The sequence below is a fragment of the Eubalaena glacialis genome, chromosome 2 (genome assembly GCF_028564815.1).
Source record: "Eubalaena glacialis isolate mEubGla1 chromosome 2, mEubGla1.1.hap2.+ XY, whole genome shotgun sequence".
Classification (NCBI taxonomy): domain Eukaryota; kingdom Metazoa; phylum Chordata; class Mammalia; order Artiodactyla; family Balaenidae; genus Eubalaena; species Eubalaena glacialis.
In genome coordinates this window covers 55,417,853-55,439,071 of record NC_083717.1, presented here as the reverse complement: position 1 = coordinate 55,439,071, position 21,219 = coordinate 55,417,853, and the positions used below count along the sequence as shown (strand labels likewise).

Genomic DNA, 21,219 nt, shown 5'->3' with positions numbered 1-21,219 from the left:
GCATCGGAATATCTGCAATGCCAATAGTATTCTGTGTGATCCAAGAGTATCGCCTCTGGCTCGACAAGGTTCCTGGTGGAAACCTTGTGGTGGAAAATGGAACTTCTTTGAAGAACCCTAATTGTTTGGCCACGGGGACTTGTGCACCAAGACTACACCCTCACATACTGGGCTCTTCCTGGGGCACCCGAGCTCCGATGCCCTGAGACTTGGGTGCACTTCCTGCCCCGTGGCTCGAGTCTGGCAGCTCCCTACTGCTGAGATGATAGAGCTCCCTAGCAGTCCGCCATGGAGGCTGCGACTTTGCACGTCCAGCCTTTGAGCAGGTGCGTGGATCGGTGATGACTCCCATAAATGCATTCCTTGGAAATCTAAACAAAACGAATGAGCAATACCTACCGTCTTCTCATCCTCACTGAGGTCCAGCACGTGGCTCCCAAAGGAAAGGTAGGGAGAGGTCCATGTCGCATGTGCTACTGTGGGCGTACGCAGCAACATTGTTCAAGTTGAGGGTGGCGGGCTTCTCGTGCGGAAAGAGCCAAGTGGAAAGGAGCCTGTGATGTCCATCCACGTGGGAAATCTAAGGACAACTTGACGTCTCTGGGCACCTGAGTCTAGCCAGGACTGCCATCCCCTGCCGCGGTCAGCGTGCGGGTGCGAAAGGAAGCGTGAGCCACTGGTGCTCCTCTGGCCTGCCATTGAGATCTACAGGCCACCCTCGAGCCCAGGTCGTTGCCTTGTTCCCGCAAGGAAACAGAAGTCTCTGCACTCAGGGTCAGAGAAGGAGTCCTGGCCAGGCCAGCCTTCTTTGTCATGTTCAGCTTGGGAGATGGGATGCAGTTTAGGTTTGCCCTGATGGTCGGGGGAAATCAAATGGGCCACTGTCCCCGGGATTTGGGCGACGCTGATGGCTCCTCCTTGGGTTGTGTCCTGCTTGTGTGTTGTGTGGAGAGGTTGGAAAATGCCTTAGGCAAATCCAGGGGATATCAAGCTACTTAGGTGAGGGGTGGCTCTGGCACCTTGCCGTGAGACGTTTGGATCCTGGTGGAGACAGGAAGGCAAGGCGATCGGGAAATACACGTGAGAGTCTTGGCTAAGCCCACAGGCTTACTGTTGGGTGGATAGATGGTCGGTGGACATAGGGTTCCCAGAACTCTTTTGGGATATCTTCAGGAGCATTTGGAGGCCCGTGTACGGAAGGAATACAGGTGCACATTCGTGGACCATCCCACCCTTTTCCTCCCCTTTGTCAAAGTGCTTCACGGCGGGTCCTTGTTCCAGCGAATGGTTGCCTTCACGGCACAGTATGGTGTCTTCTCACTGGGACCGATTTGGAGGCGTTGGGATGTTTTGTCCCTGTGTGGCCTCATTGCCCCTATGTTGAAGGTGTGAAGGTGTTCCTTAGGATATGCCAGCGTCATTGCTGTACCCAGTCCGCATAGCATTCCCTGAGGTTTGGAGCTCTTCCCGGAGGTCATTGGGCCCAACCATGCAGAAAGAAGGGAGTCGGCTGCCAAGCAAAGGCTACAGGTTTAAGGGCTGGAGTGAATGTGTGCTGCAGGGGTCATTTTGTCCTGCCACCCTCTGGCGCTGCGAGCCTGTGATCTCCAGCGTGCATGGCTTCAAGCCAGAGAAGTCATGCCGGTTCAAGGGTCCAGGATGTTGGATGCGTTCTCTCATTGCACGGCTGTGGGTGACACGTTGGTTCTGGAGGACCTGGGTCCCTCGGTTTCTTCAAGGTCTTGTCCTTGAAGAGAAGAGTGCGGTTGTGCAAGGTGCTACGATAAGTTACCCATTTGCTGCAAGGGTTTGCCCCACCACTTTGGGCATTGGAATGGCTCCCATGCCATTAGCTTTGGTTGTGGTCCTAGGGAAGTTCCTCTGACTTGGCAGGAGACCAGGAAGTATGCTTGCTGTTGAGTCTCCCTTGATCAGTCCAGGGGTTACTCAGGTGCCCTTTGTCACGGGTCCCTACGAGCCGCTTTAGAAGGAGGGCGTCATATTCGGCCAAGGGCCCTTCCCTTGTGGAAGATCTCTCCCCTTGAGGGCATGTCCACTGTGTGGAAGCATGAGTGCCAAGGGGGTGTTTGTTCCCCTAGAGGGCACTGGCTCTTAGGCTGAGGGGGCCCAGTTTTCCTAAGGGTGTCTCAGAGGATCGGGAAGACATCCTTTTGCTGTGATGGAGGGCAGAGTGCTCAGGGGAGGGGTTGCAAGGCCCGAGACCAGGGGCTTGTTGGTCGGCGGCGCTCTTTGTCCTGATGGCCGCACGCTCTGAAGGCGTCTGTGTCACCATCCTTTCACGTTTGGCTGCCGACACATAGCAAGATGGACAGCAAATGAAATGTTGAGGAGAGATAGAGCACACGTCGCTGGGTGGTATCGCCCTTTCCCTCGGTACGCCCGTGCACCCTCCTCAAGCATGCGTGTGTTCTCTCACCCCGAGCCAGGTGGAATGCCAGGGAAGGAAAGCAAGCAGCAGCCTGGGGCCATCCGTATAAGCCCTGATACCCGTTGAAGTGAGGACGGTGTGGCAAGGCGAGGCCAGGCGAAGGAGCCTCGGAGGGGTGTTGTCGTGCATTCCATGAGGATCCTGCTTCAACCCTTGTTGCGGTAAGCGGCACTTCTTTGCTAAACCTAAAGGTTTGGCAACGGGTACTTGTGCACCATGGCTACACCCTCTACTTCTGGTTTTTCTTGGGGAACACGAGCTTCGATGCCCTGGGAACTGGCTGCATTTTCTGCCCCGTGGCTTGGCTCTGGCCGCTTCTGTACGCTGATATGATTCAGCTCGCTGTCCGTCCCCTGGTGGAATCTGCAACTTTCCATGTCCAACTTTTGAGCATGTGCTTGGATCGATGATGACTCCCACAAATGCATTCCTTGGAAAGCTGAACAAAATGAGTGAGACATCCCTACCGTCTCCTCGTTGGAACTGAGGTCCAGCACGTGGCTCCCAAAAGGAAAGCAGGCAGAGGTTCACGTTGCATTTGCTGCCGTGGGTGTCCACAGCCACGTTATTCAAGTTGAGGGTGGTGGTCATCTCATGGGGAGAAGAACCATTGGGAAAGCAGCCTGGGATGCCAATCCAGGTGGGAAGGCTTGGGACAGTGTGCCGTCTCTGGGTTCCTTCGTCTAGCCAGGATTGCTGTCCCCTGCCATGGTTCAGCAAGCAGGGAGGAGAGGAAGCATGAGCCATTGATGGTCCTGTCGCCTGCACTTGAGTGATACAGGCCGCCCCCACCTGCTGGTCATTGCCTTGTGGCCTCAAAGAAACAGAAGTCTGTATGCTCAGGGTCAGAACAGGATTCCAGGCCTAGGGCAGGCTTCTTTGTCATGTTCTGCTTGGGAGACCAGATGCAGTTTAGGTTTCTCCTGATGAGGGGAGAAATCAAATGGGCCACTGTTCCCGGGAGTTTGGCCAATATGATGGCTCCTCCGTGGGTTGTGTCCTGCTTCTGTGTGCTGTGTGAAGGGGCTGGAAAATGCCTTACTCAAGCTTGGTCATGGCAAGCTTCCTTGGTGAGGGGTGGCTCTGGCATCTTGCCATGACACGTTGGGATCCCGGTGGAGACAGAGTAAGGCAAGGCGAGCGAAAGAGACACGTGAGATGGCTGGCTAAGCCCACAGGTTTACTGGTGGGTGGATAGATCGACGGTGGCAATGGGGTTCCCGGAACACATTTGGGATTCCCTCAGGAGCATTTGGAGGCACGTGTAGGGAGGGAATACGGGAGCACATTTGTGAACTATCCCGCCTTTTTCCTCTCCTTCGTCGATTTGCTTCCTGGCGGGTCCTTGTGCCAGCGAATGGTTGCCCTCGTGGCACAGTATTGTGTCTTCTCATGGGGGCCGATTTGGAGGCCGTAGGGTGTTTTGTCCCTGTCTGGCCACGTTCCCCCTGTGTTGAAGATGTGAAGGTGTCCCTGAGGACAGCCAAGCATCGTTTCTACACCCCACCCACATAGGGCTCCCTGAGGATTGGAGCTCTTCCCGGAGGTCAGTGGGCACAAGCATGCGGAAAAAAGGGAGTAGGCTGCCAAGGAAAGGCCACAGGTTTAAGGGCAGGAGAGGGTGTGAGGTGTGGGTGTCATTTTTCCTGCCACCCGCTGGTGCGTCATAACTGTGGTATCCGGCGAGCCTGGCGACAGGCCAGACAAGTCATACCGGTTCAATTGTCTACGCTGTTGGCTGGGTTCTCTCGTTGCACAGCTCTGGGTAACAAGTTGCTTGTGGAGGACCTGGGCCTCACGGTTTCTCCAAGGTCACGTCACTGATGGGCCCGGAGTGCAAAAGTACCAGGCACCACTGCAAGTTACACAATTGCTGCAAGCATTTGCCCCGCCACGTTGGGCATCGGAATGGTTCCCATGCCATTAGCTTTGTGTGTGGGCCAAGGGTAGGTTGTCAGTCTTGGCAGCAGGCCAGGAAGTATGCCTGCAGGTGAGTCTCCATTGTTCAGTCCAGGGGTTCCTCTGGTGCGTTTTGTCACCTGTCCCTACAAGCTGCTTTTTTTAGAGGTCGTCACATTAGGCCAAGGGCCGTTCCCTTGGGGAAGATCTCAGGGACCACATTTCCCCTTGAGGGTGAGTCCATTGTGTGGAAGCTTATGTCCCAGGAGTGGTTTTGTTCCCCAGAGGGCAGTGGCTCTTACGCTGAGTAATCGCACTTCCCCTGAGGGTGTCTCAGCGGTTCAGAATGACATCCCTATGCTTTGTCGGCGGGGAGGTGGCTCAGCGGGGAAGTTCAAGGCCCATACGAGGGGGTTTGCTGGACGGCCGTGCTCTTTGTGCTGATGCCCGTGAGCTCTGAAGGCATCTGTGCCACCATGCATTCACGTTTGGCTGTGGACACACAGACATGATGGGCAGCAAATGAAATGTTGAGGGGAGATATAGCACACATCGCTGGGCGGTATCACCCTTTCTCTCTGTGCGCCCGTTACCTTTCTCAAATATCCCTGTGTTCTGTCACCCTGAGGCAGGTGGTGGAGTGCCAGGGAACAAACGCCTGCAGCAGCATGGGGCCCTCTGTACAGTCCTTGATACCTGGCGAAGTAAGGACAGTGCGGCAAGGTGAGGCAAGGCGAGGTGAGTCTCAGAGTGTTTTTGGCGTGAAGTCTTTGAGGATCCTCGTAGGAACCTTGTGGTGGTGAGCGGAATTTCTTTGCAGAAACGTAGATGTTTGGCCACGGGGACTTGTGCACTGAGACTACACCTCACCTTCTTGGCTCTTCCAGGGGCACCCCAGATCCGATGCCATGATCCTTAGCTCCATTTCCAGCCCCGTGGGTCGGCTCTGACCGCTCCTGACTGCTGACATTATTGAGATCGTTGGCTGCCCCGCGGTGGAGCCTGCGACTTTGAACATGCAGCCTTTGAGCAGGTGCGTGGATTGATGATGACTCCCATAAATGCACTGCTTGGAAATCTGAACAAAACGAATGGGTCTCAGGTTTCTCCGAGTTCATGTCACTGACGGGCCCAGGGTGCGAAAATACAAGGCGCCAGGGCAAGTTACCCTAGTTGCCGCAAGGGTTTGCCCTGCCAGTTTGGGCATCGGAATATCTGCAATGCCAATAGTATTCTGTGTGATCCAAGAGTATCGCCTCTGGCTCGGCAAGGTTCCTGGTGGAAACCTTGTGGTGGAAAATGGAACTTCTTTGAAGAACCCTAATTGTTTGGCCACGGGGACTTGTGCACCAAGACTACACCCTCACATACTGGGCTCTTCCTGGGGCACCCGAGCTCCGATGCCCTGAGACTTGGGTGCACTTCCTGCCCCGTGGCTCGAGTCTGGCAGCTCCCTACTGCTGAGATGATAGAGCTCCCTAGCAGTCCGCCATGGAGGCTGCGACTTTGCACGTCCAGCCTTTGAGCAGGTGCGTGGATCGGTGATGACTCCCATAAATGCATTCCTTGGAAATCTAAACAAAACGAATGAGCAATACCTACCGTCTTCTCATCCTCACTGAGGTCCAGCACGTGGCTCCCAAAGGAAAGGTAGGGAGAGGTCCATGTCGCATGTGCTACTGTGGGCGTACGCAGCAACATTGTTCAAGTTGAGGGTGGCGGGCTTCTCGTGCGGAAAGAGCCAAGTGGAAAGGAGCCTGTGATGTCCATCCACGTGGGAAATCTAAAGACAACTTGACGTCTCTGGGCACCTGAGTCTAGCCAGGACTGCCATCCCCTGCCGCGGTCAGCGTGCGGGTGCGAAAGGAAGCGTGAGCCACTGGTGCTCCTCTGGCCTGCCATTGAGATCTACAGGCCACCCTCGAGCCCAGGTCGTTGCCTTGTTCCCGCAAGGAAACAGAAGTCTCTGCACTCAGGGTCAGAGAAGGAGTCCTGGCCAGGCCAGCCTTCTTTGTCATGTTCAGCTTGGGAGATGGGATGCAGTTTAGGTTTGCCCTGATGGTCGGGGGAAATCAAATGGGCCACTGTCCCCGGGATTTGGGCGACGCTGATGGCTCCTCCTTGGGTTGTGTCCTGCTTGTGTGTTGTGTGGAGAGGTTGGAAAATGCCTTAGGCAAATCCAGGGGATATCAAGCTACTTAGGTGAGGGGTGGCTCTGGCACCTTGCCGTGAGACGTTTGGATCCTGGTGGAGACAGGAAGGCAAGGCGATCGGGAAATACACGTGAGAGTCTTGGCTAAGCCCACAGGCTTACTGTTGGGTGGATAGATGGTCGGTGGACATAGGGTTCCCAGAACTCTTTTGGGATATCTTCAGGAGCATTTGGAGGCCCGTGTACGGAAGGAATACAGGTGCACATTCGTGGACCATCCCACCCTTTTCCTCCCCTTTGTCAAAGTGCTTCACGGCGGGTCCTTGTTCCAGCGAATGGTTGCCTTCACGGCACAGTATGGTGTCTTCTCACTGGGACCGATTTGGAGGCGTTGGGATGTTTTGTCCCTGTGTGGCCTCATTGCCCCTATGTTGAAGGTGTGAAGGTGTTCCTTAGGATATGCCAGCGTCATTGCTGTACCCAGTCCGCATAGCATTCCCTGAGGTTTGGAGCTCTTCCCGGAGGTCATTGGGCCCAACCATGCAGAAAGAAGGGAGTCGGCTGCCAAGCAAAGGCTACAGGTTTAAGGGCTGGAGTGAATGTGTGCTGCAGGGGTCATTTTGTCCTGCCACCCTCTGGCGCTGCGAGCCTGTGATCTCCAGCGTGCATGGCTTCAAGCCAGAGAAGTCATGCCGGTTCAAGGGTCCAGGATGTTGGATGCGTTCTCTCATTGCACGGCTGTGGGTGACACGTTGGTTCTGGAGGACCTGGGTCCCTCGGTTTCTTCAAGGTCTTGTCCTTGAAGAGAAGAGTGCGGTTGTGCAAGGTGCTACGATAAGTTACCCATTTGCTGCAAGGGTTTGCCCCACCACTTTGGGCATTGGAATGGCTCCCATGCCATTAGCTTTGGTTGTGGTCCTAGGGAAGTTCCTCTGACTTGGCAGGAGACCAGGAAGTATGCTTGCTGTTGAGTCTCCCTTGATCAGTCCAGGGGTTACTCAGGTGCCCTTTGTCACGGGTCCCTACGAGCCGCTTTAGATGGAGGGCGTCATATTCGGCCAAGGGCCCTTCCCTTGTGGAAGATCTCTCCCCTTGAGGGCATGTCCACTGTGTGGAAGCATGAGTGCCAAGGGGGTGTTTGTTCCCCTAGAGGGCACTGGCTCTTAGGCTGAGGGGGCCCAGTTTTCCTAAGGGTGTCTCAGAGGATCGGGAAGACATCCTTTTGCTGTGATGGAGGGCAGAGTGCTCAGGGGAGGGGTTGCAAGGCCCGAGACCAGGGGCTTGTTGGTCGGCGGCGCTCTTTGTCCTGATGGCCGCACGCTCTGAAGGCGTCTGTGTCACCATCCTTTCACGTTTGGCTGCCGACACATAGCAAGATGGACAGCAAATGAAATGTTGAGGAGAGATAGAGCACACGTCGCTGGGTGGTATCGCCCTTTCCCTCGGTACGCCCGTGCACCCTCCTCAAGCATGCGTGTGTTCTCTCACCCCGAGCCAGGTGGAATGCCAGGGAAGGAAAGCAAGCAGCAGCCTGGGGCCATCCGTATAAGCCCTGATACCCGTTGAAGTGAGGACGGTGTGGCAAGGCGAGGCCAGGCGAAGGAGCCTCGGAGGGGTGTTGTCGTGCATTCCATGAGGATCCTGCTTCAACCCTTGTTGCGGTAAGCGGCACTTCTTTGCTAAACCTAAAGGTTTGGCAACGGGTACTTGTGCACCATGGCTACACCCTCTACTTCTGGTTTTTCTTGGGGAACACGAGCTTCGATGCCCTGGGAACTGGCTGCATTTTCTGCCCCGTGGCTTGGCTCTGGCCGCTTCTGTACGCTGATATGATTCAGCTCGCTGTCCGTCCCCTGGTGGAATCTGCAACTTTCCATGTCCAACTATTGAGCATGTGCTTGGATCGATGATGACTCCCACAAATGCATTCCTTGGAAAGCTGAACAAAATGAGTGAGACATCCCTACCGTCTCCTCGTTGGAACTGAGGTCCAGCACGTGGCTCCCAAAAGGAAAGCAGGCAGAGGTTCACGTTGCATTTGCTGCCGTGGGTGTCCACAGCCACGTTATTCAAGTTGAGGGTGGTGGTCATCTCATGGGGAGAAGAACCATTGGGAAAGCAGCCTGGGATGCCAATCCAGGTGGGAAGGCTTGGGACAGTGTGCCGTCTCTGGGTTCCTTCGTCTAGCCAGGATTGCTGTCCCCTGCCATGGTTCAGCAAGCAGGGAGGAGAGGAAGCATGAGCCATTGATGGTCCTGTCGCCTGCACTTGAGTGATACAGGCCGCCCCCACCTGCTGGTCATTGCCTTGTGGCCTCAAAGAAACAGAAGTCTGTATGCTCAGGGTCAGAACAGGATTCCAGGCCTAGGGCAGGCTTCTTTGTCATGTTCTGCTTGGGAGACCAGATGCAGTTTAGGTTTCTCCTGATGAGGGGAGAAATCAAATGGGCCACTGTTCCCGGGAGTTTGGCCAATATGATGGCTCCTCCGTGGGTTGTGTCCTGCTTCTGTGTGCTGTGTGAAGGGGCTGGAAAATGCCTTACTCAAGCTTGGTCATGGCAAGCTTCCTTGGTGAGGGGTGGCTCTGGCATCTTGCCATGACACGTTGGGATCCCGGTGGAGACAGAGTAAGGCAAGGCGAGCGAAAGAGACACGTGAGATGGCTGGCTAAGCCCACAGGTTTACTGGTGGGTGGATAGATCGACGGTGGCAATGGGGTTCCCGGAACACATTTGGGATTCCCTCAGGAGCATTTGGAGGCACGTGTAGGGAGGGAATACGGGAGCACATTTGTGAACTATCCCGCCTTTTTCCTCTCCTTCGTCGATTTGCTTCCTGGCGGGTCCTTGTGCCAGCGAATGGTTGCCCTCGTGGCACAGTATTGTGTCTTCTCATGGGGGCCGATTTGGAGGCCGTAGGGTGTTTTGTCCCTGTCTGGCCACGTTCCCCCTGTGTTGAAGATGTGAAGGTGTCCCTGAGGACAGCCAAGCATCGTTTCTACACCCCACCCACATAGGGCTCCCTGAGGATTGGAGCTCTTCCCGGAGGTCAGTGGGCACAAGCATGCGGAAAAAAGGGAGTAGGCTGCCAAGGAAAGGCCACAGGTTTAAGGGCAGGAGAGGGTGTGAGGTGTGGGTGTCATTTTTCCTGCCACCCGCTGGTGCGTCATAACTGTGGTATCCGGCGAGCCTGGCGACAGGCCAGACAAGTCATACCGGTTCAATTGTCTACGCTGTTGGCTGGGTTCTCTCGTTGCACAGCTCTGGGTAACAAGTTGCTTGTGGAGGACCTGGGCCTCACGGTTTCTCCAAGGTCACGTCACTGATGGGCCCGGAGTGCAAAAGTACCAGGCACCACTGCAAGTTACACAATTGCTGCAAGCATTTGCCCCGCCACGTTGGGCATCGGAATGGTTCCCATGCCATTAGCTTTGTGTGTGGGCCAAGGGTAGGTTGTCAGTCTTGGCAGCAGGCCAGGAAGTATGCCTGCAGGTGAGTCTCCATTGTTCAGTCCAGGGGTTCCTCTGGTGCGTTTTGTCACCTGTCCCTACAAGCTGCTTTTTTTAGAGGTCGTCACATTAGGCCAAGGGCCGTTCCCTTGGGGAAGATCTCAGGGACCACATTTCCCCTTGAGGGTGAGTCCATTGTGTGGAAGCTTATGTCCCAGGAGTGGTTTTGTTCCCCAGAGGGCAGTGGCTCTTACGCTGAGTAATCGCACTTCCCCTGAGGGTGTCTCAGCGGTTCAGAATGACATCCCTATGCTTTGTCGGCGGGGAGGTGGCTCAGCGGGGAAGTTCAAGGCCCATACGAGGGGGTTTGCTGGACGGCCGTGCTCTTTGTGCTGATGCCCGTGAGCTCTGAAGGCATCTGTGCCACCATGCATTCACGTTTGGCTGTGGACACACAGACATGATGGGCAGCAAATGAAATGTTGAGGGGAGATATAGCACACATCGCTGGGCGGTATCACCCTTTCTCTCTGTGCGCCCGTTACCTTTCTCAAATATCCCTGTGTTCTGTCACCCTGAGGCAGGTGGTGGAGTGCCAGGGAACAAACGCCTGCAGCAGCATGGGGCCCTCTGTACAGTCCTTGATACCTGGCGAAGTAAGGACAGTGCGGCAAGGTGAGGCAAGGCGAGGTGAGTCTCAGAGTGTTTTTGGCGTGAAGTCTTTGAGGATCCTCGTAGGAACCTTGTGGTGGTGAGCGGAATTTCTTTGCAGAAACGTAGATGTTTGGCCACGGGGACTTGTGCACTGAGACTACACCTCACCTTCTTGGCTCTTCCAGGGGCACCCCAGATCCGATGCCATGATCCTTAGCTCCATTTCCAGCCCCGTGGGTCGGCTCTGACCGCTCCTGACTGCTGACATTATTGAGATCGTTGGCTGCCCCGCGGTGGAGCCTGCGACTTTGAACATGCAGCCTTTGAGCAGGTGCGTGGATTGATGATGACTCCCATAAATGCACTGCTTGGAAATCTGAACAAAACGAATGGGTCTCAGGTTTCTCCGAGTTCATGTCACTGACGGGCCCAGGGTGCGAAAATACAAGGCGCCAGGGCAAGTTACCCTAGTTGCCGCAAGGGTTTGCCCTGCCAGTTTGGGCATCGGAATATCTGCAATGCCAATAGTATTCTGTGTGATCCAAGAGTATCGCCTCTGGCTCGACAAGGTTCCTGGTGGAAACCTTGTGGTGGAAAATGGAACTTCTTTGAAGAACCCTAATTGTTTGGCCACGGGGACTTGTGCACCAAGACTACACCCTCACATACTGGGCTCTTCCTGGGGCACCCGAGCTCCGATGCCCTGAGACTTGGGTGCACTTCCTGCCCCGTGGCTCGAGTCTGGCAGCTCCCTACTGCTGAGATGATAGAGCTCCCTAGCAGTCCGCCATGGAGGCTGCGACTTTGCACGTCCAGCCTTTGAGCAGGTGCGTGGATCGGTGATGACTCCCATAAATGCATTCCTTGGAAATCTAAACAAAACGAATGAGCAATACCTACCGTCTTCTCATCCTCACTGAGGTCCAGCACGTGGCTCCCAAAGGAAAGGTAGGGAGAGGTCCATGTCGCATGTGCTACTGTGGGCGTACGCAGCAACATTGTTCAAGTTGAGGGTGGCGGGCTTCTCGTGCGGAAAGAGCCAAGTGGAAAGGAGCCTGTGATGTCCATCCACGTGGGAAATCTAAAGACAACTTGACGTCTCTGGGCACCTGAGTCTAGCCAGGACTGCCATCCCCTGCCGCGGTCAGCGTGCGGGTGCGAAAGGAAGCGTGAGCCACTGGTGCTCCTCTGGCCTGCCATTGAGATCTACAGGCCACCCTCGAGCCCAGGTCGTTGCCTTGTTCCCGCAAGGAAACAGAAGTCTCTGCACTCAGGGTCAGAGAAGGAGTCCTGGCCAGGCCAGCCTTCTTTGTCATGTTCAGCTTGGGAGATGGGATGCAGTTTAGGTTTGCCCTGATGGTCGGGGGAAATCAAATGGGCCACTGTCCCCGGGATTTGGGCGACGCTGATGGCTCCTCCTTGGGTTGTGTCCTGCTTGTGTGTTGTGTGGAGAGGTTGGAAAATGCCTTAGGCAAATCCAGGGGATATCAAGCTACTTAGGTGAGGGGTGGCTCTGGCACCTTGCCGTGAGACGTTTGGATCCTGGTGGAGACAGGAAGGCAAGGCGATCGGGAAATACACGTGAGAGTCTTGGCTAAGCCCACAGGCTTACTGTTGGGTGGATAGATGGTCGGTGGACATAGGGTTCCCAGAACTCTTTTGGGATATCTTCAGGAGCATTTGGAGGCCCGTGTACGGAAGGAATACAGGTGCACATTCGTGGACCATCCCACCCTTTTCCTCCCCTTTGTCAAAGTGCTTCACGGCGGGTCCTTGTTCCAGCGAATGGTTGCCTTCACGGCACAGTATGGTGTCTTCTCACTGGGACCGATTTGGAGGCGTTGGGATGTTTTGTCCCTGTGTGGCCTCATTGCCCCTATGTTGAAGGTGTGAAGGTGTTCCTTAGGATATGCCAGCGTCATTGCTGTACCCAGTCCGCATAGCATTCCCTGAGGTTTGGAGCTCTTCCCGGAGGTCATTGGGCCCAACCATGCAGAAAGAAGGGAGTCGGCTGCCAAGCAAAGGCTACAGGTTTAAGGGCTGGAGTGAATGTGTGCTGCAGGGGTCATTTTGTCCTGCCACCCTCTGGCGCTGCGAGCCTGTGATCTCCAGCGTGCATGGCTTCAAGCCAGAGAAGTCATGCCGGTTCAAGGGTCCAGGATGTTGGATGCGTTCTCTCATTGCACGGCTGTGGGTGACACGTTGGTTCTGGAGGACCTGGGTCCCTCGGTTTCTTCAAGGTCTTGTCCTTGAAGAGAAGAGTGCGGTTGTGCAAGGTGCTACGATAAGTTACCCATTTGCTGCAAGGGTTTGCCGCACCACTTTGGGCATTGGAATGGCTCCCATGCCATTAGCTTTGGTTGTGGTCCTAGGGAAGTTCCTCTGACTTGGCAGGAGACCAGGAAGTATGCTTGCTGTTGAGTCTCCCTTGATCAGTCCAGGGGTTACTCAGGTGCCCTTTGTCACGGGTCCCTACGAGCCGCTTTAGATGGAGGGCGTCATATTCGGCCAAGGGCCCTTCCCTTGTGGAAGATCTCTCCCCTTGAGGGCATGTCCACTGTGTGGAAGCATGAGTGCCAAGGGGGTGTTTGTTCCCCTAGAGGGCACTGGCTCTTAGGCTGAGGGGGCCCAGTTTTCCTAAGGGTGTCTCAGAGGATCGGGAAGACATCCTTTTGCTGTGATGGAGGGCAGAGTGCTCAGGGGAGGGGTTGCAAGGCCCGAGACCAGGGGCTTGTTGGTCGGCGGCGCTCTTTGTCCTGATGGCCGCACGCTCTGAAGGCGTCTGTGTCACCATCCTTTCACGTTTGGCTGCCGACACATAGCAAGATGGACAGCAAATGAAATGTTGAGGAGAGATAGAGCACACGTCGCTGGGTGGTATCGCCCTTTCCCTCGGTACGCCCGTGCACCCTCCTCAAGCATGCGTGTGTTCTCTCACCCCGAGCCAGGTGGAATGCCAGGGAAGGAAAGCAAGCAGCAGCCTGGGGCCATCCGTATAAGCCCTGATACCCGTTGAAGTGAGGACGGTGTGGCAAGGCGAGGCCAGGCGAAGGAGCCTCGGAGGGGTGTTGTCGTGCATTCCATGAGGATCCTGCTTCAACCCTTGTTGCGGTAAGCGGCACTTCTTTGCTAAACCTAAAGGTTTGGCAACGGGTACTTGTGCACCATGGCTACACCCTCTACTTCTGGTTTTTCTTGGGGAACACGAGCTTCGATGCCCTGGGAACTGGCTGCATTTTCTGCCCCGTGGCTTGGCTCTGGCCGCTTCTGTACGCTGATATGATTCAGCTCGCTGTCCGTCCCCTGGTGGAATCTGCAACTTTCCATGTCCAACTTTTGAGCATGTGCTTGGATCGATGATGACTCCCACAAATGCATTCCTTGGAAAGCTGAACAAAATGAGTGAGACATCCCTACCGTCTCCTCGTTGGAACTGAGGTCCAGCACGTGGCTCCCAAAAGGAAAGCAGGCAGAGGTTCACGTTGCATTTGCTGCCGTGGGTGTCCACAGCCACGTTATTCAAGTTGAGGGTGGTGGTCATCTCATGGGGAGAAGAACCATTGGGAAAGCAGCCTGGGATGCCAATCCAGGTGGGAAGGCTTGGGACAGTGTGCCGTCTCTGGGTTCCTTCGTCTAGCCAGGATTGCTGTCCCCTGCCATGGTTCAGCAAGCAGGGAGGAGAGGAAGCATGAGCCATTGATGGTCCTGTCGCCTGCACTTGAGTGATACAGGCCGCCCCCACCTGCTGGTCATTGCCTTGTGGCCTCAAAGAAACAGAAGTCTGTATGCTCAGGGTCAGAACAGGATTCCAGGCCTAGGGCAGGCTTCTTTGTCATGTTCTGCTTGGGAGACCAGATGCAGTTTAGGTTTCTCCTGATGAGGGGAGAAATCAAATGGGCCACTGTTCCCGGGAGTTTGGCCAATATGATGGCTCCTCCGTGGGTTGTGTCCTGCTTCTGTGTGCTGTGTGAAGGGGCTGGAAAATGCCTTACTCAAGCTTGGTCATGGCAAGCTTCCTTGGTGAGGGGTGGCTCTGGCATCTTGCCATGACACGTTGGGATCCCGGTGGAGACAGAGTAAGGCAAGGCGAGCGAAAGAGACACGTGAGATGGCTGGCTAAGCCCACAGGTTTACTGGTGGGTGGATAGATCGACGGTGGCAATGGGGTTCCCGGAACACATTTGGGATTCCCTCAGGAGCATTTGGAGGCACGTGTAGGGAGGGAATACGGGAGCACATTTGTGAACTATCCCGCCTTTTTCCTCTCCTTCGTCGATTTGCTTCCTGGCGGGTCCTTGTGCCAGCGAATGGTTGCCCTCGTGGCACAGTATTGTGTCTTCTCATGGGGGCCGATTTGGAGGCCGTAGGGTGTTTTGTCCCTGTCTGGCCACGTTCCCCCTGTGTTGAAGATGTGAAGGTGTCCCTGAGGACAGCCAAGCATCGTTTCTACACCCCACCCACATAGGGCTCCCTGAGGATTGGAGCTCTTCCCGGAGGTCAGTGGGCACAAGCATGCGGAAAAAAGGGAGTAGGCTGCCAAGGAAAGGCCACAGGTTTAAGGGCAGGAGAGGGTGTGAGGTGTGGGTGTCATTTTTCCTGCCACCCGCTGGTGCGTCATAACTGTGGTATCCGGCGAGCCTGGCGACAGGCCAGACAAGTCATACCGGTTCAATTGTCTACGCTGTTGGCTGGGTTCTCTCGTTGCACAGCTCTGGGTAACAAGTTGCTTGTGGAGGACCTGGGCCTCACGGTTTCTCCAAGGTCACGTCACTGATGGGCCCGGAGTGCAAAAGTACCAGGCACCACTGCAAGTTACACAATTGCTGCAAGCATTTGCCCCGCCACGTTGGGCATCGGAATGGTTCCCATGCCATTAGCTTTGTGTGTGGGCCAAGGGTAGGTTGTCAGTCTTGGCAGCAGGCCAGGAAGTATGCCTGCAGGTGAGTCTCCATTGTTCAGTCCAGGGGTTCCTCTGGTGCGTTTTGTCACCTGTCCCTACAAGCTGCTTTTTTTAGAGGTCGTCACATTAGGCCAAGGGCCGTTCCCTTGGGGAAGATCTCAGGGACCACATTTCCCCTTGAGGGTGAGTCCATTGTGTGGAAGCTTATGTCCCAGGAGTGGTTTTGTTCCCCAGAGGGCAGTGGCTCTTACGCTGAGTAATCGCACTTCCCCTGAGGGTGTCTCAGCGGTTCAGAATGACATCCCTATGCTTTGTCGGCGGGGAGGTGGCTCAGCGGGGAAGTTCAAGGCCCATACGAGGGGGTTTGCTGGACGGCCGTGCTCTTTGTGCTGATGCCCGTGAGCTCTGAAGGCATCTGTGCCACCATGCATTCACGTTTGGCTGTGGACACACAGACATGATGGGCAGCAAATGAAATGTTGAGGGGAGATATAGCACACATCGCTGGGCGGTATCACCCTTTCTCTCTGTGCGCCCGTTACCTTTCTCAAATATCCCTGTGTTCTGTCACCCTGAGGCAGGTGGTGGAGTGCCAGGGAACAAACGCCTGCAGCAGCATGGGGCCCTCTGTACAGTCCTTGATACCTGGCGAAGTAAGGACAGTGCGGCAAGGTGAAGCAAGGCGAGGTGAGTCTCAGAGTGTTTTTGGCGTGAAGTCTTTGAGGATCCTCGTAGGAACCTTGTGGTGGTGAGCGGAATTTCTTTGCAGAAACGTAGATGTTTGGCCACGGGGACTTGTGCACTGAGACTACACCTCACCTTCTTGGCTCTTCCAGGGGCACCCCAGATCCGATGCCATGATCCTTAGCTCCATTTCCAGCCCCGTGGGTCGGCTCTGACCGCTCCTGACTGCTGACATTATTGAGATCGTTGGCTGCCCCGCGGTGGAGCCTGCGACTTTGAACATGCAGCCTTTGAGCAGGTGCGTGGATTGATGATGACTCCCATAAATGCACTGCTTGGAAATCTGAACAAAACGAATGGGTCTCAGGTTTCTCCGAGTTCATGTCACTGACGGGCCCAGGGTGCGAAAATACAAGGCGCCAGGGCAAGTTACCCTAGTTGCCGCAAGGGTTTGCCCTGCCAGTTTGGGCATCGGAATATCTGCAATGCCAATAGTATTCTGTGTGATCCAAGAGTATCGCCTCTGGCTCGACAAGGTTCCTGGTGGAAACCTTGTGGTGGAAAATGGAACTTCTTTGAAGAACCCTAATTGTTTGGCCACGGGGACTTGTGCACCAAGACTACACCCTCACATACTGGGCTCTTCCTGGGGCACCCGAGCTCCGATGCCCTGAGACTTGGGTGCACTTCCTGCCCCGTGGCTCGAGTCTGGCAGCTCCCTACTGCTGAGATGATAGAGCTCCCTAGCAGTCCGCCATGGAGGCTGCGACTTTGCACGTCCAGCCTTTGAGCAGGTGCGTGGATCGGTGATGACTCCCATAAATGCATTCCTTGGAAATCTAAACAAAACGAATGAGCAATACCTACCGTCTTCTCATCCTCACTGAGGTCCAGCACGTGGCTCCCAAAGGAAAGGTAGGGAGAGGTCCATGTCGCATGTGCTACTGTGGGCGTACGCAGCAACATTGTTCAAGTTGAGGGTGGCGGGCTTCTCGTGCGGAAAGAGCCAAGTGGAAAGGAGCCTGTGATGTCCATCCACGTGGGAAATCTAAAGACAACTTGACGTCTCTGGGCACCTGAGTCTAGCCAGGACTGCCATCCCCTGCCGCGGTCAGCGTGCGGGTGCGAAAGGAAGCGTGAGCCACTGGTGCTCCTCTGGCCTGCCATTGAGATCTACAGGCCACCCTCGAGCCCAGGTCGTTGCCTTGTTCCCGCAAGGAAACAGAAGTCTCTGCACTCAGGGTCAGAGAAGGAGTCCTGGCCAGGCCAGCCTTCTTTGTCATGTTCAGCTTGGGAGATGGGATGCAGTTTAGGTTTGCCCTGATGGTCGGGGGAAATCAAATGGGCCACTGTCCCCGGGATTTGGGCGACGCTGATGGCTCCTCCTTGGGTTGTGTCCTGCTTGTGTGTTGTGTGGAGAGGTTGGAAAATGCCTTAGGCAAATCCAGGGGATATCAAGCTACTTAGGTGAGGGGTGGCTCTGGCACCTTGCCGTGAGACGTTTGGATCCTGGTGGAGACAGGAAGGCAAGGCGATCGGGAAATACACGTGAGAGTCTTGGCTAAGCCCACAGGCTTACTGTTGGGTGGATAGATGGTCGGTGGACATAGGGTTCCCAGAACTCTTTTGGGATATCTTCAGGAGCATTTGGAGGCCCGTGTACGGAAGGAATACAGGTGCACATTCGTGGACCATCCCACCCTTTTCCTCCCCTTTGTCAAAGTGCTTCACGGCGGGTCCTTGTTCCAGCGAATGGTTGCCTTCACGGCACAGTATGGTGTCTTCTCACTGGGACCGATTTGGAGGCGTTGGGATGTTTTGTCCCTGTGTGGCCTCATTGCCCCTATGTTGAAGGTGTGAAGGTGTTCCTTAGGATATGCCAGCGTCATTGCTGTACCCAGTCCGCATAGCATTCCCTGAGGTTTGGAGCTCTTCCCGGAGGTCATTGGGCCCAACCATGCAGAAAGAAGGGAGTCGGCTGCCAAGCAAAGGCTACAGGTTTAAGGGCTGGAGTGAATGTGTGCTGCAGGGGTCATTTTGTCCTGCCACCCTCTGGCGCTGCGAGCCTGTGATCTCCAGCGTGCATGGCTTCAAGCCAGAGAAGTCATGCCGGTTCAAGGGTCCAGGATGTTGGATGCGTTCTCTCATTGCACGGCTGTGGGTGACACGTTGGTTCTGGAGGACCTGGGTCCCTCGGTTTCTTCAAGGTCTTGTCCTTGAAGAGAAGAGTGCGGTTGTGCAAGGTGCTACGATAAGTTACCCATTTGCTGCAAGGGTTTGCCGCACCACTTTGGGCATTGGAATGGCTCCCATGCCATTAGCTTTGGTTGTGGTCCTAGGGAAGTTCCTCTGACTTGGCAGGAGACCAGGAAGTATGCTTGCTGTTGAGTCTCCCTTGATCAGTCCAGGGGTTACTCAGGTGCCCTTTGTCACGGGTCCCTACGAGCCGCTTTAGATGGAGGGCGTCATATTCGGCCAAGGGCCCTTCCCTTGTGGAAGATCTCTCCCCTTGAGGGCATGTCCACTGTGTGGAAGCATGAGTGCCAAGGGGGTGTTTGTTCCCCTAGAGGGCACTGGCTCTTAGGCTGAGGGGGCCCAGTTTTCCTAAGGGTGTCTCAGAGGATCGGGAAGACATCCTTTTGCTGTGATGGAGGGCAGAGTGCTCAGGCGAGGGGTTGCAAGGCCCGAGACCAGGGGCTTGTTGGTCGGCGGCGCTCTTTGTCCTGATGGCCGCACGCTCTGAAGGCGTCTGTGTCACCATCCTTTCACGTTTGGCTGCCGACACATAGCAAGATGGACAGCAAATGAAATGTTGAGGAGAGATAGAGCACACGTCGCTGGGTGGTATCGCCCTTTCCCTCGGTACGCCCGTGCACCCTCCTCAAGCATGCGTGTGTTCTCTCACCCCGAGCCAGGTGGAATGCCAGGGAAGGAAAGCAAGCAGCAGCCTGGGGCCATCCGTATAAGCCCTGATACCCGTTGAAGTGAGGACGGTGTGGCAAGGCGAGGCCAGGCGAAGGAGCCTCGGAGGGGTGTTGTCGTGCATTCCATGAGGATCCTGCTTCAACCCTTGTTGCGGTAAGCGGCACTTCTTTGCTAAACCTAAAGGTTTGGCAACGGGTACTTGTGCACCATGGCTACACCCTCTACTTCTGGTTTTTCTTGGGGAACACGAGCTTCGATGCCCTGGGAACTGGCTGCATTTTCTGCCCCGTGGCTTGGCTCTGGCCGCTTCTGTACGCTGATATGATTCAGCTCGCTGTCCGTCCCCTGGTGGAATCTGCAACTTTCCATGTCCAACTTTTGAGCATGTGCTTGGATCGATGATGACTCCCACAAATGCATTCCTTGGAAAGCTGAACAAAATGAGTGAGACATCCCTACCGTCTCCTCGTTGGAACTGAGGTCCAGCACGTGGCTCCCAAAAGGAAAGCAGGCAGAGGTTCACGTTGCATTTGCTGCCGTGGGTGTCCACAGCCACGTTATTCAAGTTGAGGGTGGTGGTCATCTCATGGGGAGAAGAACCATTGGGAAAGCAGCCTGGGATGCCAATCCAGGTGGGAAGGCTTGGGACAGTGTGCCGTCTCTGGGTTCCTTCGTCTAGCCAGGATTGCTGTCCCCTGCCATGGTTCAGCAAGCAGGGAGGAGAGGAAGCATGAGCCATTGATGGTCCTGTCGCCTGCACTTGAGTGATACAGGCCGCCCCCACCTGCTGGTCATTGCCTTGTGGCCTCAAAGAAACAGAAGTCTGTATGCTCAGGGTCAGAACAGGATTCCAGGCCTAGGGCAGGCTTCTTTGTCATGTTCTGCTTGGGAGACCAGATGCAGTTTAGGTTTCTCCTGATGAGGGGAGAAATCAAATGGGCCACTGTTCCCGGGAGTTTGGCCAATATGATGGCTCCTCCGTGGGTTGTGTCCTGCTTCTGTGTGCTGTGTGAAGGGGCTGGAAAATGCCTTACTCAAGCTTGGTCATGGCAAGCTTCCTTGGTGAGGGGTGGCTCTGGCATCTTGCCATGACACGTTGGGATCCCGGTGGAGACAGAGTAAGGCAAGGCGAGCGAAAGAGACACGTGAGATGGCTGGCTAAGCCCACAGGTTTACTGGTGGGTGGATAGATCGACGGTGGCAATGGGGTTCCCGGAACACATTTGGGATTCCCTCAGGAGCATTTGGAGGCACGTGTAGGGAGGGAATACGGGAGCACATTTGTGAACTATCCCGCCTTTTTCCTCTCCTTCGTCGATTTGCTTCCTGGCGGGTCCTTGTGCCAGCGAATGGTTGCCCTCGTGGCACAGTATTGTGTCTTCTCATGGGGGCCGATTTGGAGGCCGTAGGGTGTTTTGTCCCTGTCTGGCCACGTTCCCCCTGTGTTGAAGATGTGAAGGTGTCCCTGAGGACAGCCAAGCATCGTTTCTACACCCCACCCACATAGGGCTCCCTGAGGATTGGAGCTCTTCCCGGAGGTCAGTGGGCACAAGCATGCGGAAAAAAGGGAGTAGGCTGCCAAGGAAAGGCCACAGGTTTAAGGGCAGGAGAGGGTGTGAGGTGTGGGTGTCATTTTTCCTGCCACCCGCTGGTGCGTCATAACTGTGGTATCCGGCGAGCCTGGCGACAGGCCAGACAAGTCATACCGGTTCAATTGTCTACGCTGTTGGCTGGGTTCTCTCGTTGCACAGCTCTGGGTAACAAGTTGCTTGTGGAGGACCTGGGCCTCACGGTTTCTCCAAGGTCACGTCACTGATGGGCCCGGAGTGCAAAAGTACCAGGCACCACTGCAAGTTACACAATTGCTGCAAGCATTTGCCCCGCCACGTTGGGCATCGGAATGGTTCCCATGCCATTAGCTTTGTGTGTGGGCCAAGGGTAGGTTGTCAGTCTTGGCAGCAGGCCAGGAAGTATGCCTGCAGGTGAGTCTCCATTGTTCAGTCCAGGGGTTCCTCTGGTGCGTTTTGTCACCTGTCCCTACAAGCTGCTTTTTTTAGAGGTCGTCACATTAGGCCAAGGGCCGTTCCCTTGGGGAAGATCTCAGGGACC

General features: G+C 55.3%; 11 non-coding genes across 11 annotated transcripts; all 11 read left to right on the top strand.

Annotated features, from left to right (window-relative positions):
- Positions 1–332: 332 nt before the first annotated feature.
- Positions 333–424, top strand: LOC133086564 (small nucleolar RNA SNORD116). Its single transcript, XR_009700316.1, has one exon. It is a non-coding gene; the product is annotated as a small nucleolar RNA SNORD116 (small nucleolar RNA).
- A 2,425-nt stretch (positions 425–2,849) lies between these two features.
- On the top strand, positions 2,850–2,941 carry LOC133086150 (small nucleolar RNA SNORD116). Its single transcript, XR_009699918.1, has one exon. It is a non-coding gene; the product is annotated as a small nucleolar RNA SNORD116 (small nucleolar RNA).
- A 2,446-nt stretch (positions 2,942–5,387) lies between these two features.
- LOC133085941 (small nucleolar RNA SNORD116) lies at positions 5,388–5,481 on the top strand. Its single transcript, XR_009699739.1, has one exon. It is a non-coding gene; the product is annotated as a small nucleolar RNA SNORD116 (small nucleolar RNA).
- A 402-nt stretch (positions 5,482–5,883) lies between these two features.
- Positions 5,884–5,975, top strand: LOC133086563 (small nucleolar RNA SNORD116). Its single transcript, XR_009700315.1, has one exon. It is a non-coding gene; the product is annotated as a small nucleolar RNA SNORD116 (small nucleolar RNA).
- A 2,425-nt stretch (positions 5,976–8,400) lies between these two features.
- On the top strand, positions 8,401–8,492 carry LOC133086149 (small nucleolar RNA SNORD116). The gene has a single exon (XR_009699917.1). It is a non-coding gene; the product is annotated as a small nucleolar RNA SNORD116 (small nucleolar RNA).
- Positions 8,493–10,938: 2,446 nt separating this feature from the next.
- LOC133085940 (small nucleolar RNA SNORD116) lies at positions 10,939–11,032 on the top strand. Its single transcript, XR_009699738.1, has one exon. It is a non-coding gene; the product is annotated as a small nucleolar RNA SNORD116 (small nucleolar RNA).
- Positions 11,033–11,434: 402 nt separating this feature from the next.
- LOC133086562 (small nucleolar RNA SNORD116) lies at positions 11,435–11,526 on the top strand. The gene has a single exon (XR_009700314.1). It is a non-coding gene; the product is annotated as a small nucleolar RNA SNORD116 (small nucleolar RNA).
- Positions 11,527–13,951: 2,425 nt separating this feature from the next.
- LOC133086148 (small nucleolar RNA SNORD116) lies at positions 13,952–14,043 on the top strand. Its single transcript, XR_009699916.1, has one exon. It is a non-coding gene; the product is annotated as a small nucleolar RNA SNORD116 (small nucleolar RNA).
- A 2,446-nt stretch (positions 14,044–16,489) lies between these two features.
- LOC133085939 (small nucleolar RNA SNORD116) lies at positions 16,490–16,583 on the top strand. Its single transcript, XR_009699737.1, has one exon. It is a non-coding gene; the product is annotated as a small nucleolar RNA SNORD116 (small nucleolar RNA).
- A 402-nt stretch (positions 16,584–16,985) lies between these two features.
- On the top strand, positions 16,986–17,077 carry LOC133086561 (small nucleolar RNA SNORD116). The gene has a single exon (XR_009700313.1). It is a non-coding gene; the product is annotated as a small nucleolar RNA SNORD116 (small nucleolar RNA).
- A 2,425-nt stretch (positions 17,078–19,502) lies between these two features.
- LOC133086147 (small nucleolar RNA SNORD116) lies at positions 19,503–19,594 on the top strand. Its single transcript, XR_009699915.1, has one exon. It is a non-coding gene; the product is annotated as a small nucleolar RNA SNORD116 (small nucleolar RNA).
- Positions 19,595–21,219: the final 1,625 nt, after the last annotated feature.